This window comes from Ambystoma mexicanum, chromosome 6q (assembly GCF_040938575.1).
Source record: "Ambystoma mexicanum isolate Mex_15411 chromosome 6q, UKY_AmexF1_1, whole genome shotgun sequence".
NCBI lineage: Eukaryota > Metazoa > Chordata > Amphibia > Caudata > Ambystomatidae > Ambystoma > Ambystoma mexicanum.
The window spans coordinates 1,191,180,186-1,191,198,230 of NC_090937.1; positions in this window are offsets into that span (position 1 = coordinate 1,191,180,186).

An 18,045-nucleotide genomic window follows, 5' to 3' on the forward strand; every position below is an offset into this window, starting at 1 on the left:
CTTTGCAACAGTTTTAATCAAATAAGCCCTCTGAGCTACATTTCATACACATCCTATCAGAAATACAACTGTTATAAATGAGATGATCTAAACAATTATGGGGTAGGAGGGCAGGTTTCCTGACACAGGAATATTTTTATCCAGACTGTCACTGGGGTTGAAATGCAATGTATGGTAAAGATGAGAGAGAAGCAATACAAATCATTTACAATGAAACACTAGAGGCACAATTAATCTACCATTTGGTGCAGTACTGAGGGATTTAAATGTCAACAGTTTGGCAAGCTGTCCACTTCCAAACCAATCTAAAATCTCACAAATGCATTCCAACAAAGTTGATGTACTTGCATTGTGGACCCGATGTCAAAGACTTATCACAGTTACGACCATATTCAGTCCCGGATTACCAAATAGGCAAAGTAGGCACCGGCCTATGGGCCCCGCTCAATGGATCAAAATAATATTGATTTGATCTTGAAGGAAAATGGCAAACATTTTAGGAGATACTTTGTGAGAGGGGGCAAAATGTCGACAGCCTAGGGGCCTCCACAGGGTTTGATTTGGCACTGACCATATGCAAAGCCCCACTTGATTACAAAAGCCCACTAGCCGAGTGCGCCTAATCAAAAGGCTTTCACTAGACCATTGCAACAACAGCTTGTGACACCCTATAATCCATTTGGGTAACTCTGTCCTCACCTAAGTTACCTCTAAAGACACTGAGATTGAAGTCTACAGATATGATAATGCAGATCATTTGGTTAATCTCACAGTAAGTAGCAATATAATCTACCATATTTTATTAATACTGTATCTGAAATTAGCATGTTCCAGATTCCATTTTAGATTATCAGAAACAAGGTTGATATATCTGGCATTATTTATTTATTTATTGTTTACTTGTTAGGCGCTTATACAGGACATACATTCTGTTTCAAAGTGCTCACAGGGCAGCAGGTAGTACTTGGGATAGCAGTACAATTAAATACAAAAATACCGAGGGGGAAGGGACAGCCAAACCTATTATGCCTTGTGAGTATTCAGAAAGTGCAAGTGCAGGAAGGAAGAGGGCAGTGGGGTAGGTGCTGTGTTGTCCGTGCTCGAGGTTGAGCCACATATGAAGTGCACAGTATGGTAAGTGCTATGCGGCCAGGAGCCACATTGGAGGGAAAGTGCAAATGTCCAGTGCACAGGGAGTGCCGAGGCAAGTGCTGAGGTAGACAGATGCTGGGGAGATTGGATGTGAATTTTCAGAGGCCCAGAGGATGCATAAGGGACCAAGACACCAATCACAACAACTGTGAGATTAGCAGAGGAAGGAAGAAGAGAAGGAGGAGGAAAAGAGGAGAGTCTTGATGTGATTTCAGAACTTCAGAAGGTCCTGCTCAAGACGCAGATGGAGGAAGATGCTGTTCCAGAGGAGGTATCCAGATGAGGAAAGCGAGTGGCCTCCTGCTCTCTGTTTAGCAAATAACTTTACACACAGAGAGTTGGTGCCAGGGGAGTGTACATGTCTAGAATGAGAATATTTGGAAAGAGAGTTGCAGATAGTTTAGACCCCGGCCCCAGACAGCCTTGTGGATGATGCAGAAGTATTTGAATTTGATCCGTGCAGCAACCGGGATCCAGTGGAGGCTTTTTAGGGCAGGAGAGACCCAGTCTCTGGGCTTAAGACCAAGGATAAGTCTTGCTGCTCTATTCTGGATTAGCAGAAGGGTTTGCAGAGTGGAGGAATAGTGATGCCTAGAGAGAACCAGGGCTCGGAAAACATTGAGCTTCTGGGGCGAAAGGGAGACTGTGATAATTCCCTTGAGAAGAAAGAGTTGGAAGTGGCACTTCTTGGCAATGTCCTGCATGTGAGGCGGGAGGGATAACGTGGAGCCAAAGATGACTCCAAGGTTTCTGGCTTCAGAAGAAGGTGCAGGGTGAAAGCCTAAGGTGGGAGGCTAGAGAGAAGGAAAGAAGGAGGGAACAGGGGTCCCAATCGAAAGGATCTCAGTTTTGCTGGCATTGAGGCAGAGATCATTGGAAGAGCACCAAGCCCGGATAGCAGACAGGCAGTCGGGGATGAAGGAAGGTGCGAGTGAGTCAGCAGGAAGTCTGAAAAATAATTGAGTGTTATCTGCATAACACTGGAGGTTGGGGGAGAAGGAGAAGATGAGGTGTGCCAGCTGAGCAAGGTAGAACTAGGGGGAGAAGATAGATCCTTGGGGGACACCACAGGTGGGGAAGGAAGTGGAAGACAAAAAGGTGCCCAGGATGACATCCAAAGAGCAGTCAGTAAGGAAAGAAGTCAGCCATTCCAGTGCCACGTTCTGAGAAACCAAGGGTATCGTGGAGCCTTTGTATGAGGATCAAATGGTTGCCAGTGTCAAAGGCAGAAGAGAGATCAAGTAGAATGAGGACAGCTGAGGAGTTTGAGTGAAGGGATGCCAGCAGTTCTTCACAGGTGTTTTGAAGATCATTTTCCATGCCTCTGGATGCTTGGAATACAGAGTGATGATCGCGGAGACCACCGACAAGTTCAGTGTGCGAGTTGAGTTGGCACAAGGCCAGATTCTCCAGCAGTTTTCCCAGAAAGGGGGTGATTGAAATATGGCAGTAGTTGGATGGACAGGTAGGGTCTGCTGAAGGCTTTTTAAATAGTGGGTGCACAAGGGAAGGCCTGAGGGCTGAGGGGAAAGAGCCAGTGGTGAACGAGTGGTTGCAGAATCAGTGAGTTCAGGGGCAAGAAAGCCAATGTTGTCCTTGAAAGTTCTAGATGAGCAGGGTGGAACCTGTTTGGAAGAGGCCTTCATAGGGCGGACAACTCTGGTAACTACTTCAGGTGTGACAGTGGTGAATTAGGTGAAGGTGGAAGGAGGAGGGGGATTGACCAAGGGAGGATGGGGGTGTGGGATGGGTTAGGTGGATGAGTAGCAAGGATGTTCAGGATGTCCTGAGTTTTGGTGGCAAAGTGTGTCGCCAGTGCATTGCAGAGGGCCTGGGAAGGAAGAGGGGAGGAATATACTGTGGAAAGGTTGGCTAGCTCCTTGCAGATTTTGAAAAGTTCAGCCGTGTTATTGGATACACCTGATACCTGTGCCTGAATGTGGGCCCTTTTCTTGACACGGATGGCGAGTCTGTATTGCCTTTGGAGCAGGCAGCAGGCCAGTTTGACAGAGGGTGAACTGAGGTTTGCCACGTCTGTTCCGCTGCTCTTCACTTTTGTTTCAGGGCTGCAAGTTCTGAGTCATACCAGGTGTTACGCTTACAGGCAGGTTTCAGGTGGATCCTCATGACAGGTGCAAGGATGTCAAGGGTATTGGCGATTGCTGAGTAAAGATTGCTGAGATCAGAGTCTGTGGTGAAGTCTGAGGTTAGCGAGGGATGAAGGTAGAGGCAAAGGCAGCAGCTGACACTTGTTTAATTGGGTGAATGTTCGACAACGAGGTTGGCAGGGCTTTTGTGGGTGTGGTGGGAGTTCCGAAGGTACCCAGGTGTGAGGAGAGGAGAGCATGATCTGACCAGGAGAGAGGGGTGACCAGGAGGGGAGCGAGCAAAGGTCGGAGTGGATGAGGCCGTCCAGGGTCTGTCTAGCCAAGTGGGTTGGACAGGAGAGGAGGATGGAGAGGGAGAGGAAGGTGCACAGGACAATGAGCAGAGTGGATTCTTTTGCAGAGGCGTCCAATTCGATGTTGAAGTCACCCAAGAGGAGGAGGTTGGAAGTAGATTAAAGTTAGGAGGAGCAGAAATCAGCCCATTCAGAGAGGAATAGGGTGGTAGCGCCTGGCGGCCGGTAGATCGTAGTAATAGTCAGAGTAGAGGAGGGAGAGATGACCAACTTGCAGACCAGTCTCTCGAAGGAAGTATAGAGTTGGGTAGGTACGATGGAAGAACGAACCCACTCAGGATAGATGAAGGTGACTCCACCACCAGCACTGCGAGGTCGAGGCTTGGAAATGATCTTGAAGCCGACAGGGAGGAGGGAGTCAAAAGCAGTGATTGAGCTGGCATTGAACCTAATCTCAGTGAAAAAGTCAAGGTCAGTGTCTTCAAGAAGGAGGCAGATTTCAGCAGCGTGTTTGTTGGCAGAGCGGGCGGTTAGAGATGCCAGGTGGAGGTGGTCTCTGCCTTTGAAGGTTTTCTGAGGAGGAGGACAGGAGCATGGTACTCTGGTCACAGGAGGAGGGACAGTGAGTGTGGTGGGGGTAGAGGCATGAGAAGGAAGGAAGTTAATGAGGGAAGGCAAGATCCCTCAACCTTTTGTTCCCACTCTTACATGTGTTTTGCTGTGTGTTGTACATTTTTGTGCTCATGGACTATGGAGTCCCACCCACTCCATAGGCATCATCTTTTTACTGTGTGTCACAAAGCACCTTTAGTGCAGTGACACAGGATGGTCTTTTTAGACTTCCCATTTTAAACTCCATTTTCTGGGAATGACTACTGTCTCCCAGAACATGTAAAGTGGTCATTGACTTTACTAGTCTCTTTATATCTACATAGCCAGTAAACCCTATCTTCCCAAGGAGTACTGGAAGGGTTAATAGTTATCCCTTTTTTTCTGATTCTCATGGAACATTATTTCATTCCCCGTTCTCTAAGAATTGGCTGGTGGCAGTGGTATCTACCATTTTTATTCTTCTGCGGACTAATAAAATAGCCTTGGTACTGTTAGAGGCTATGGTGGTAGCCTCAAACTCTAATCCGCTGGACCCCATTTATTTTTATTTGGTTCTGGCCGGGTTTATTCAACATTTCTTTTTGTAAAGGTCTTTCTCATGTTTTACTCTGCGTGTCAAACCAGGTTTGGTTCCTTTGTTCACAGAAGCCCTCCTAAGGCGCCTGAGTGTCTGGGTGGACATGATGTGAGGCAAGGGTTTGAGGCCCCATGCACAGGGTCTCCTTGGAGACCCAAGTCACACTCTAGTTGGATTGGCTAGGTGGCTGTTCTCCCAGGACAACCACCCTGCTGTGTGACTGACAGCCAGGCTGTGTGAATGGGGGAAAACTGCTTAAAAGCAGGTCTCTGGGACTTGGAAGGCAGAGTCACCAGTGGAATGAGAGAACCAACGAGGAGCTGAAGGAAGAGGACTGCTGCAACTACTGGACATCCCGGTGAAGCCCTGCTGCAGGTTCGAATCGCCCGAAACTCCGACGACAGAGAAGATCTGCAAGGAATCCTCTTCTCTTGAGCTTGGTGGGACCAACCAGCTCACCAAAAACACCAAACGCTGGCCTCCCTCTCCTGGTCGAATTTGCTGTCCATCGCTGCAGTAAATCGGATAGCCAGGAGGAACGGAACCTGTTTGGATTTTAAGGAGCACACCTTTTATTCGATGTTTTGCTCCGCTGTTGGCTTCTTCCCTGGGCAGTGTAGGACCCTCCAGACATCCTCCTTCTCGTGACCATGACTGAAGCTTCAGGAACCGTGAGCCTGCAGGAACTGCCAGGAACAACTGTTTCAGCAACAGCATTCTTCTCCATTTAAGGTACTGTGCAAATCTGGTTGTTCATTCCGTACGACCATGGTGAAAGTGCTTAAAATCTTTCGCCTCTCCGAAGGTTTGTCCTTCTCTTCTCCTTTGAATAACTTTTCTTCCGACCAACTTCATTTTTAACTCTTGGCAAAGACATAACCGCAAACTACTCTGAAAAGTCTGATCCTCTGCAAAGATTCTGAACCATTAACATTGACAAAGGCCTAATGACTTGAATCCTAGTTGTAGTAGCGTTTTCTAGATTGCTCTGCCTATAACTTGTTGGTGTTGTTGATTTTGAATAACCTTGTCTTTTTCTCCCTTTTAAATTACTGGAGTGCCGTTTTGCTCACACTTCATTTTGAGCTTAACTTGTCCAGAATGTATTGGGTGTTCTTGTAATATATTAAGATTGTGATTTTCTGCTGCTTCATAATAGTGAACTGTTTTATAACTGATGGTGTAAATAAATGTATATACTTTTACTCAGAAACCTTGAATCAATGTTTATTTGAACCATAGTAATTGCTGTCCTTTGTGTAACCTCTCGTACTGCTCACTTTACTCTTGAGATAAGTCTGGCTGCTCAGCCATCGCTACCACTTTACTGTGTAGTACAAGCTTGTACCAAAGGTGAAATTGTACTTACACTTGTAGTCTTAATTGTGTGTGGTGTTCCAAAAGGGTACTGCATGTGATTCTGCCTAACATGGCGCACGGCTATTACTAGACTAATAGCATGCAGATTTATGCACAGGTAGCTATGAACTATGGGGATATATTCCACTAAGGGATTGAAAGGCACCGCTTACAGACATTCGTAGTGAAGTCTGACTAGTCTATAATCACAACACGAAGTGCTGGCTTCACAATCTGGACTCTACGACAGCCTAACCTCCTGAACCCAGCACGCTAGACTATTGCCGGCACACTCTGCAATTTAATGTATAGTTGTACGCACTAGAAATACTATGTTTGTACCTATCTGTAACTGTAACGTAACCATTGTTGACTGCTTTAAATTGTAACTGTAACCAGATCTAACTTACGCGCCCATATGCCCCCGGGCCTGGCTGCGCTTTATAAATAAAATAAATACAAATACAAATAATGTCAATCCGAATTCTGCCCTGAATATATATCCTAGTTGAAACCTACCAATGTACAACTTTATGATGTGCATTTTGATCAATATTGAGTACTAGTCGAGGTCTGATGGAGAACCAATTTATTCTAAATATAGTATGATAATGTGACAATTCTGATAGTTCATGTTTTTTTCTGCAGAACCGAGATATTGCAGGTTGAACAGTTTCTCCAAAGTGGTAGAGAGAGCGAATAGGCTGATGGCACATTAATCTATATGGCATTGTCTAAATGCATGTGTGCTCCTGAGAAGGTAGAAGAGTCAATATTACTGAAACATAATGTGTAGATCTATGCAATGAGGTTTAAACATGTAACTTGGGTCTGTAGGTGACATATCAAATATTGAAGGATTTCACCCCTCTGCATTACCACAGAAGGACATGAACTGAACCCTTTTTATATAGTATTCCCAGAATCAGAAAGCAACAGGTAAATGCAGTTTGGGAGTTCTAGAAGAGATGAATTGATGCAGTGGCCTTACCTTTTTTAAGATTTGCATGTGTACATACGATTGATGTTATCATATTTGACAGAATGCCATCTGGTGAGGGTAGGCTAAGAGAAGCTTTTTGAATGTGTATTAACATAAAATGTTGCAGGTAATTCTGTTTCAAAAAGTTTTTTTTTACTATCTGACCACCTTTTCAAAATGATCAATGCCAAAGCTATAGTGCACACAGTTGCCTGCTGTAAGCAGTTTACTGAGATTTTAAAGCACTAACTTTGCAGTGGCAAATAGAAGGTTCAAATGACACCTGTGCATCCATGACAGCTGCTGGGACAAAAAGCCCCGGCAGGCATAGTTAGACATTTAACTTTCTGCATCACGGTACTCAGTTCTGATAATTGCATGCTTTAGACTGTCTGGTGAATCTTTAAATATAAGCCATGCCACAGTTGTGGCATGGCGACTGCAGAGGCCAAACCGTTTTAAAGCCACATCAATTATATACAGGGCATTTCCATGACAAGACAGATGTAGATTGGTGTCTAAGCTGACTGTCTCCACAGATGCTTGGTGGAACAATAGCCAGGATGCTTCCTCTTTTGACTCTCCAGCAAGTGGCCTGCTTTCCCTCAGGCCACCCCCCATCCCCAACCTCTAAGTGGTCTCCTGGGAACAGTGTTTCTGTAGCAGCACTGACATACAAAGCCAACCTCACACCAGGTTGATGATCGCTGGAATGTTGTTGACGCCAAAAGGCATGTGAAGTGAGTGGAGTTAGACTAGCCAGAGAGGGAAGTAATGCTTGGAGAGGGGTCCCACGGTCTTTATCCTTGTTCCTGTTGCATACATTTCCTGAAACAAGCTGCTCTTGGAGTGATGTTATAAGGCAAGGCCACTTGTTACAGCAACTTGGATTTAGCCCCTTATTTGAGGCTTGCATTGGGCTAATCCCCACTGTCATTCTGCTTTTAAAAGGAGAGGTGCCCCCCTCATTCTTTGACGAATTCCTGGACTCTAAGACGAACAATGGAAGATCATGACACCTTGATCCGAATGCCAGCTCACCATTGTGGACGCCTATAACGTGCTACATCCCAAACATCACATCGGTCCAACAGAACCTTGTCTCAACCTGAATCAATCACTGACTCAATCCGCTGGAAGCCATTGCGTTGCTTGTCGACTCGGCTCTGTGAAAGCATTGTCTCAACCCAACTTGTCTGCTGATTCTTACCTTTTGAAACACATTGACCTGCATAGTCTCAAGTATCGATTCAATCCACCCAGTGCCCAGTCTCAATGCAAACCATCCACTAGATCAACACTGAAAAGCTGCTGAGCAGAGATGGGCACAGTAGCCTTTATTTGGTATCTGCAGGGATGCAGACTGGATCTGAGGTTGTCTGCCTGAGATGACTTCCTCTGATCCCCAAATGAAAGAATGTTCCTTTCACTTCAACAGGCCACCCACCCACTTAGTTGAATTATGATGGCGGTGTTGTCTCAGCCAACTTACAAGAACATTTTCAAGTCTGGAAAGAGCAGCATGTTTCTTCGTTTTTAGATCCAGATTACCAATCCTGGAAACAGTGCATTGTTTTCTTCATTTATACACCCATCTGGGGCCAGTAAAAATGATGTGACAAACCATCAAATGTCCCAGCCACTTTGAAGTCACTGACCAAAGGAATTTCAGGAGCCATGCCCAGTAGTTGCCTCCTTGGGTACTGTGACACAACCAATCTCTCGTAGTATGCTGTCTCTGATTTCTTGGACTCAAGGTACTGGAGCAACCTGTGTCTTTCATTCTGACTTAGCTCATTTAAATGCTTCTGCAAACCCACAGGAGGGGGATAGTCCCTCTGTTCATGGCAAAGGTCAATCTAACTTGGGCCTCCAGATGAGGACGTCTCTCTCAGTTCTGCCAGGCCCTTCTGGTCTGAAGCCTATGCGTCCCTATCTCAGGTTCTATTTCTGCATCAATAGGCAACCCTGAGATAACACAATTCTGTGCAACAGCAGTAGGCAGATTAATGGCTACTGGGCCCTCTCCTACAGGAGCAGGTACCTTAATGGATTTAGCATATGGACTATGAGCTGTCAGGTTCTCTGGTCTCTCATGCTCTCTATCATTAAAATCCCCCAGGCCTCGGGCCACAAGTATTTCTATTCTTGAAGCTCAATGAGCTCTTGCTCTATAAGTCATTAACCATCAGACACATTACAGGAACAGAGTTCTTGACTGCCATGCAGTGTGTGGAGGTTTCACCTCTCCATCCCAACTTTAACAATGCCATGGGCATTAACTGAGGCCATCAAACCCTCTGGCATTTGAAATGTAGCCTGTGATATACTTCACCTCTTTCATCCTCTTTGGGCTGACAGATATGACTGACGTATCAAACCATGCAAGAGTGTGGTTCTCACTTAGAATGCTGTATAGACATCTGAGTATTTGTGGGCCCTGCTGTGGGAACGTGATACTTTATCCACTGAGAGTTTCTAGGGAGCATTCGGTCACTCTCTGGCCTAGTGGGACTACGATCGATAGATTGTCTATTTTCACTATGAGACCAGTACTCACTATGGCCTGGCTTGATTTGACCTGGCAGGCCAGATCTCCCTTCTTATCTATAAAGTCCCACACAGAAAACATCCTTTGGGTGTTGAGGGTGATAGTGCCACAGTGGTAGAGACATTGTCACTCTTTTTTATGTGGTGGCTGAAAAGCCATGTGTATGGGATTTCCCCTTTATATTTTTGTGAGCATTTCCCGGCAGAAGAATGAAAACCTGTGTACCCAGCCTGCTTGTGTTTACCTTTATCAGAAGTAATTTCCTCAGCTTTGAGACTGTTTGCCTTAGCCTTTTCTCTGCATATTAGTTCACACAAACTAGTCATCAGCCTTTTTCGAGCTCAGTACGATCCCTGCAAACTAGATGTTAGTGTAAAATCTGCCTTACATATCTTATGATATACTTGCATTCAATCAAATTAAACATTCAATCAAAAGTGTCCACTAGGTTCTCTGTCACCCACACATTCAAATTCTTCAAAGAAATGTTTGAAAATGTGTTAATGTCTATTTGCCCCCTTTGGTGAGTTTGCTGCAACTCATAATCATCATGTGATGGGAGCCTTCATTTGGGAATAAAAGAACCTTTCATCAGGAACCAACTGAATGATGATATCAGTTCCGACTGTCAGTAGACTGCTTATGAGGGCTGCACCCCCACACTATTTCTTCCACCTCCTTAAGCTGGAAGTCTAACTCCAGTGCTCTGAATCAGTCAAAGATATACCCCCGCCTGTTCTTGGGGATTTGACACCTTGGCTTTTCTTAGGTGCCATCATTTTAAAATACTTCCCCCCACTGAGAGTATTTTTTGCATGTCTCCTTTTTCCTGAAGCTCTACCTTGCACTGAATTCAATGATTCCTCTGTTTCTGTTCTTCCATGCCGCCTTCCTTTGCTCTAGAAGGATCACTCTTACAGTCGACCCTGCTCACAAAAAACTGGCCTGGTTCCCGGCTGAGACACTAGACCTAACAGAAACATGGACTCTGTGATCTCCCAGGTGGATAGGAGAGCTTGAACCTTCACATACCACCTTATTCCGTTGGGGGCATCGGGAGAAGAGATATGGGTGCTCATTGTACTGTGCAACCCTGGTTTCCTAGGCTGGATAATACTAGAAACCAAAGTATCCCTGAACAGGGTGTCCACCAGGGGGAAAATGTCAATGCAGAAAAACATGCGAATGGCCAAGAGGAGGTAACTGGTCTTCACTGAGTTTGGGGAATTGAAATCCTTGAATGATGAAAGTGTGGTGTTCTCAAGGAATTCAGGGCCAATGATTCAGAGGGCAGGAACTCAAGAAGGCTACAAGGTGGGAAGGAAGGAGAAAACCTGAAAAGGGGCAACTGAATACAGGAGGGCAACATCATCGAGGAATCAAGACCAGGAAGGTACAGAGGGCAGGCAATCCAAGAAACAATAGAGCGCCAAGCAGGGAGAAGTTTTACCTGTGTTGCAACATGCACATCTAAGTTTTGCTGCTCCTAATAATTCCAGAGAGTTTTTAAAGGATGCAGTTTTGGAAAAAGACAAGACCACTCATTCTAGAGAAGCAGGGCATTGCAGCATAATCAATGGTGCCACGTCATTCCCCAGTGCTCCCAAAGGAAGCAACACACCATGAAACGTGGCACGGTTCTGACAGAATCCAGCTGATCCCTGGGATTTTTGGAAAACTACACTACCTACCCTTCGTGAGAAATGGCAGTACCAACTATAACTATTATTGTCCCATCCACTTCCACCCCCCCACTAGGATTGGTACCAACCTGAGGGCTTGAGATCACTACTCCCGCCAGGTCTCCTCATCCACCCTTGCTTCCTCATTTACAAAATTTCGGTTTTGCTAACCTTACTGCCTTGTGGGGAGCCCCCCTCTTCCTAATATAGATCATGAAGAATGCAGGACTTCACTGAATCCATGTTCAGTTGCATTGTGCAAAAATCAAAATAAATCCCTAGCGGTGTTCCCAATGCTGCCTGCCCAGTTATTTATTTTGACTAACTGAACTGTAGGTGCAGTGTGAGCCAGATGCCACTGCTGTGCAAAAGTTTAATGAGTGTACATTGATGAGTTGTATCTAAAGTCCCTACTAAGCCCTATGCTACTACAACACCATCAATGATCCCAATCATAAAGGTGAAACAGACACAGCTCAACCGGCATGCCTCCATTGCCTCTTTTTTTAATGTGGGCAAAAAGAAGGCTGTACTCTTCAAGATGTGTATGACATTGTCCAGAATAATGTGTTGATACCACAATTAAAGAAAAGGGGAGGAGTGTACCTCAACTGCGCAAATAGACCTTAATTGCAGTAATCAATACTCAAGATAATATTAAACATTCCAATACAACATGTATAGATGAAGCCATTGGGTGTGTGTGAAGTGATTTATTCTTCCGGACAGACGACACATGTTTCGAGCATTAGGTCGTCCTCAAGGCTGTTATTGATACAAATACACCAATTCAATCATCATCAACAAATAAGATGCATGGAATCATGTATAGGAGTTGGTGTCAAATGAAATATCAACATTAAAACACAAGTGATCCAACAAATGTTGTGTGTATAGAAAGAATCAAAGAAATATATAAAAATGACCAACAGTACATACAAGATACAAATTTAAACAAACGGGTGTACTTACCCAAAGTTAGGCACGGACATTCATGGAGGGCAAGAGCAGGAGTAGGAGAATAAGGAAACAAGCATCAGTCTTTCCTCGATGACTCACTGATCCTTCACTAGATATCTTGTTCGACTCTCACTGGCACTAAACCCTATTGATTCACAAATACTCACCTTTAGTCCAGGTTTCCAAATCTTCTTGCAGAGACCAGGATCTGCCGGATTTTTGCCTCATATACATTTTTAACTATACTTTTCATTGACTCTCATTGCTACTTCCACAGCACTTTTACTACATCATTAGTTCCACATCTATTTGACAATCTATTATTCATTTATCGGACCAGCTCTTCAATTACTTTCGCAGAGATCGGGTTTTTCCTGAATATACATTGTTTGTAACACAGAGTCTACACATCAGTGTCATTCATTGTCTTCTATTAGCAATTTGACTATGCCATCAGCATTTGCACGCAACAGTCCATTATATCTCTGCTTATGATACTAACATTCTATGACATTTTCAATAACACTTTTGTATCATCTATGCACACCAAGATACCTATCTTTATATATTTATATTTATATTTATTGAGCTTTCTACATGCATTATCACAATTTGCGGATGCGCATGATGTCATGCATCTTCATTGCGCATGTGCGTGACGTCACGGGTATACGCGTGACGTCAGACGCGGCAGGCGCGTTGTAAACATGGCTCACCAGAACTGAGCATGAACGCTCGAGACTAGCAACCACTGGGATTCATCCCTGACATGCAGATTTCAAGGTAATATCTTTCAGGCTAACAGCTACATCTACTAGCGTATTTTACAGGGATTTCCCTACAATACTATAATGAGCTAACTCAGTAATTTGCTTCACGCTGATATTTCAGGTATTGAAACCGATATTTAAAGAGGAAGCAATTACACAGACCTGCCAATGCGGCCCTCCAATATCTTACACTAAGGTTAGAACAAGACCACTATTTGTTACCTTTACGCCTCATCTCATACTCATAATTTGGTTTTCTGGATTATTCCTCATGTACTTACTATTTTTCCATTGGGATTCTAATTTAGTAATTTTGAACCCCCTTCTTTTTAGGCATTCAAGCCATGACCATAGTTAACTCACTTTAATGGCCTACTAACACAGGAAAATTTATGAAGCGCAGTTTCACATTTCTTAGCCAGGAAACCCACCACATGATGCACTAGGGTAAGGACTAATCATCTGCAATTTCTCTGCACTTATCTCTCTTCCACCAAACAAATATGTAACTCTCAGAATTGAACTTGTATACATTTATTCTATAGGTATTTTGCCCAGTATTACTAGACTGGTGAGTTACCAGCATTTTCAATTATTTTTCTATTTTTTGCATGACTACTAACAACCACACAAGGTTCTTTGCGGCTAGGTTATGGGTCTCAACAGTGCTGAAAAGAAAAAGTATTCCTGCAATAATCATGCTTATACAGGGCACCTAAAATGGAATGGACTTTGATAGTAACACCAATAGTTGGAACTAATCCTTTCTAGCATAGTGATTATCTGAATATACCAAGCAATGCAAATAATACTTACCATGAGCTGAAGAATTGTTTTGTCTTATTCCCTGTTAGGGAGAATTCTCTGTTTAGGCTGAATTTCCCAACCTAGTGAGTCCCCCAGCAGCTTTGCTGGATTTCTGGAGTTTGTTTTTTCCATCCTGCCAAGAGTGAGACTCTTTTCCTCCCACTCTTGGACATGAATGTGTGTAATTCCTTTGAATGTCAATGTGTTCTATGGGCTATGGGGTCTTTTACTCCATAGGGTCTCATATGTTTTTCTATGTGTGTTACACCGCACCCTACGTGCCGTAACACTGGGGCGTCCTAGCGGACCTCCACCATAGACTCCATACCCGGGGACTGACTACTGTCTCCCCGGGGATGTAAAGTCACCATTGGCTTTACTAGACCTAAATTTACTAACAGAACTAGTACAAACTATCTTATTGTGGACGTACTAGTAGGGGTAATTCGATTACTCCTAGGTCTGTTACTCGAGGGGGCACTGTCCCGTCCCCCCTCGTCAAGTTTTGGCTGGAGGCAGTGGAAACTACTTATTATGTTCGACCCCGAACATAACCCTATGAGATTTGTCCCATTGTTAGAGATTGATACTTTTCCTCGTTAATCTCTAACGTACCACCGGTCTACTTATCTTAAATAAGTTTATCGGATGGTATTTTCTGCCAGAACTCGGTTTTTAAAATGGCGTCTGTGTACGTCTCTGTGACTCCTAAACCAAAGGTTGAGCCCTTTGTTCCACTTTTGGCGGGCCTCTGTACAGAGACCCTCCAAAGTGGTGCCATTCTGTCTGGGTTACCACAGGGGTTTGGGAGGGGGTTTAGGCACCCTGGACCGAGTTGCCTTGCCAACTCCGGTCGCACTCTGGTGTGATTGGCCCAAGTGGTGAGCCTCCCTGCTCACCACTTAGCGTGTGTTGATTGACAGCTAGGCTGAATGAATGGGGGTTTTCTGCATAAAAGCAGGGCTTTTGGGACTGGATCTTCAGAAGTCGCCACAGGACCTAAGAATCCGACGAGGGTAACGCTGAGCCGACCTGCACGACGACACCTCCGGTGGAGCCCTGCGGAACCAACTCACCACTTCCCGACGACAGAGGAGATCTCCCTGCCGGAGAGTCTCTTCCCCTGACTGGTGGGAACAACCAGTCCCCTTTGCTTTTTCTTCGCCTCAGGACGCAGTGGTCGAATTGCCCATGCAGAGCACCTCGGCAACCGGATAGCCACTTCCCCTGTACCGCGACCAAAAGGTGGTGCCTTGTGACGGAGCACTCCGCGGCTGGTCTCTTCCCTGGTGGTGCACCGGACTTCACTTTTCTTCGACGACGAGATCACCTCTACACTTGGCAAAGACCTGACGTGCATCCACCACCAGGAACAACTGCCCCCGCCGTCACTTGAGTTTCAAGAAGACTAAGGAAAGGCTCTCTCTCTACTTCTATTGGCCAAAGATGGGGGCTGAAGTGGAAAAACACTGCAGGAGCTGCCACACCTGCCAGACCTCTGGTAAGGTTGGCTCCAAGAATGTGGCACCTTTAGTGCCTCTCCCAGTTGTGGGAGTCCCATTTGAGAGAGTAGGGATTGACATTGTTGGTCCCCTTGATCCTCCAACCTCCTCAGGCAACAGGTTTATACTTGTTGTAGTAGACCATGCTACTAGGTATCCTGAGGCAATTCCTATGAGGACTGTTACAGCTCCGGCTGTGGCTAAGGCCCTCCTTGGTATTTTTACTATGGTCGGGTTTCCTAAGGAATTAATCTCTGACAGGGGGTCAAACTTTATTTCCCACTACATGAAAGCCATGTGGAAAACCTGTGGAGTTACTTACAAGTTCTCAACAGCTTACCACCCACAAACCAATGGGTTGGCAGAACGGTTCAACTGAACCATGAAGAGCATGATAGGTGCTTTAGAAGAACCCCTTAAGCGTAAGTGGGACCTTCTACTGCCATGCCTTCTCTTTGCTTATACAGAAGTCCCTCAGGAGGGAGTAGGTTACTCTCCATTCAAACTTCTCTATGGTCATCCCATCAGAGGTCCATTGGCCCTGATTAAGGAGGGGTTGGAGAGTGCTCCGTCCCCCAAGCCAGTCAGAGTGACTGACTACGTGATAGGTCTCCGGAGGAGAATGTCGCACATGATGACGGAAGCAAGTGATAACTTGAAAGCTGGACAAGCATTGGTCAAGCACTGGCACGATCAAAAGGCTAACATGGTTGAGTTCGCTCAAGACCAGCTCATTCTCTTTATGATCCCAACAAGGCAGAGGGCCTTGCAAGATAAGTGGATGGGACCCTTCAGAGTTGTGGGTAAACTCGGAGAGGTTAACTATCTGGTGGACTTGGGCAATCCCAAGGAGGCTCCGACAGTCTTTCACACCAACCGACTCAAAGCGTATGTCTCAAGACCCGATGTAGGAGCGTTGCTTCTAGCATCTTCCGAGGAAGAAGAAGAGAGTGAAGCTCTTCCGGATCTCCTCAGACGCTTACCTTTAGACGAAAAAATTGAAGGAGTAAATCTCTCCTCCAATCTGACAGCCGAGAAACAAGAAGAGTGCAAATCCATGTTGAATCAGTTTGCCTCTCTGTTCTCGCTTTCGGCAGGCTTGACCCCTTGGGGCCAGCACGACATACTCACTGGTGACTGTCTGCCAGTCAAAAGCAGAGGATACAGAATGTCAGAAAACGTACAAACCCACATCAAAGGTGAGGTCAGCAAGATGCTTGATCTCGGGGTAATAGAGCCCTCTACTAGTCCATGGTCTAGCCCAGTTGTGTTAGTACCAAAGGCCGTATCTAAAGAGCTTAGATTCTGCGTGGATTATAGAGCTCTAAATGCAGTCACCAAGACTGATGCCCACTCTTTGCCAAAAACAGATGAGTTGTTGGATAAACTTGGTGCTGCCAAGTTCCTCAGCACATTTGACTTGACGTCAGGCTATTGGCAAATAGCCCTGACAGACCATGCCAAGGAGAAAACTGCATTTTCTACCCCCGTTGGCTTATACCAGTTTAAGGTAATGCCTTTCGGATTGAAGAATGCACCTGCTACGTTTCAACGGATGGTAAACCAGGTTCTGAATGGGATGGAGGACTTCTGCATGGCATATTTGGATGACATCGCAGTGTTCAGCAATTCCTGGGAAGAACATGTAACCCACCTGAGAGATGTTTTGCAGGCTCTTGGACGAGCCAATCTGACCATAAAGGCGAGTAAATGCCAAATTGGACAGAGTAAGGTAGTCTACCTTGGACATGAGGTAGGAGGTGGAGAAATAAGGCCTTTGCTCAGTAAGATTGAAGCTGTGCAAAATTGGACAACACCTACTACTCAAACCCAAGTGAGAGCCTTCCTAGGCCTCACTGGGTATTACAGGAATTTCATAGAGAACTATGGGACCATAGCTTCTCCACTGAATGTCATCTCCTCGCCCAAATTTCCTAAAAAGGTTAAATCGAGGAGTGCAATCAGGCTTTTGAAAACCTGAAAAAGGCTCTTTGCCAAGCCCCAGTACTCAGAGCTCCTGATTACCGCCAACACTTCATTGTGCAGACAGATGCTTCAAATGTAGGGATAGGTGCCGTACTCAGTCAACTGGATGGGAAAGGTAGGGAGCACCCCGTTTGCTTCATCAGCCGCAAGCTGAAGGATCCTGAAACAAGGTGGGCAACAATCAAAAGAGAGTGCTTTGCTATCGTGTGGGCTCTGAAGAAGTTTAGGCCGTACTTGTATGGTTCTACTTTTGTCATTCAGACTGACCACCAACCCTTGAGATGGTTAATGCAAATGAAAGGGGAAAACCCAAAACTATTGAGATGGTCGATCTGCCTACAAGGGTTTGATTTCACCATTGAGCACAGGTCAGGGTGTCACCACCAAAATGCTGATGATCTCTCTAGGATGTATGTCATCGACTAGAGGTATGAGATTCATCCAGGAGTGGATTAAATCCTCCTGTCCCTTAGTCTGGGGGGGGGGGCGAGTGTTAGGGAGAATTCTCTGTTTAGGCTGAATTTCCTAACCTAGTGAGTCCCCCAGTAGCTTTGCTGGATTTCTGGAGTTTGTTTTTTCCATCCTGCCAAGAGTGAGACTCTTTTCCTCCCACTCTTGGACATGAATGTGTGTAATTCCTTTGAATGTCAATGTGTTCTATGGGCTATGGGGTCTTTTACTCCATAGGGTCTCATATATTTTTC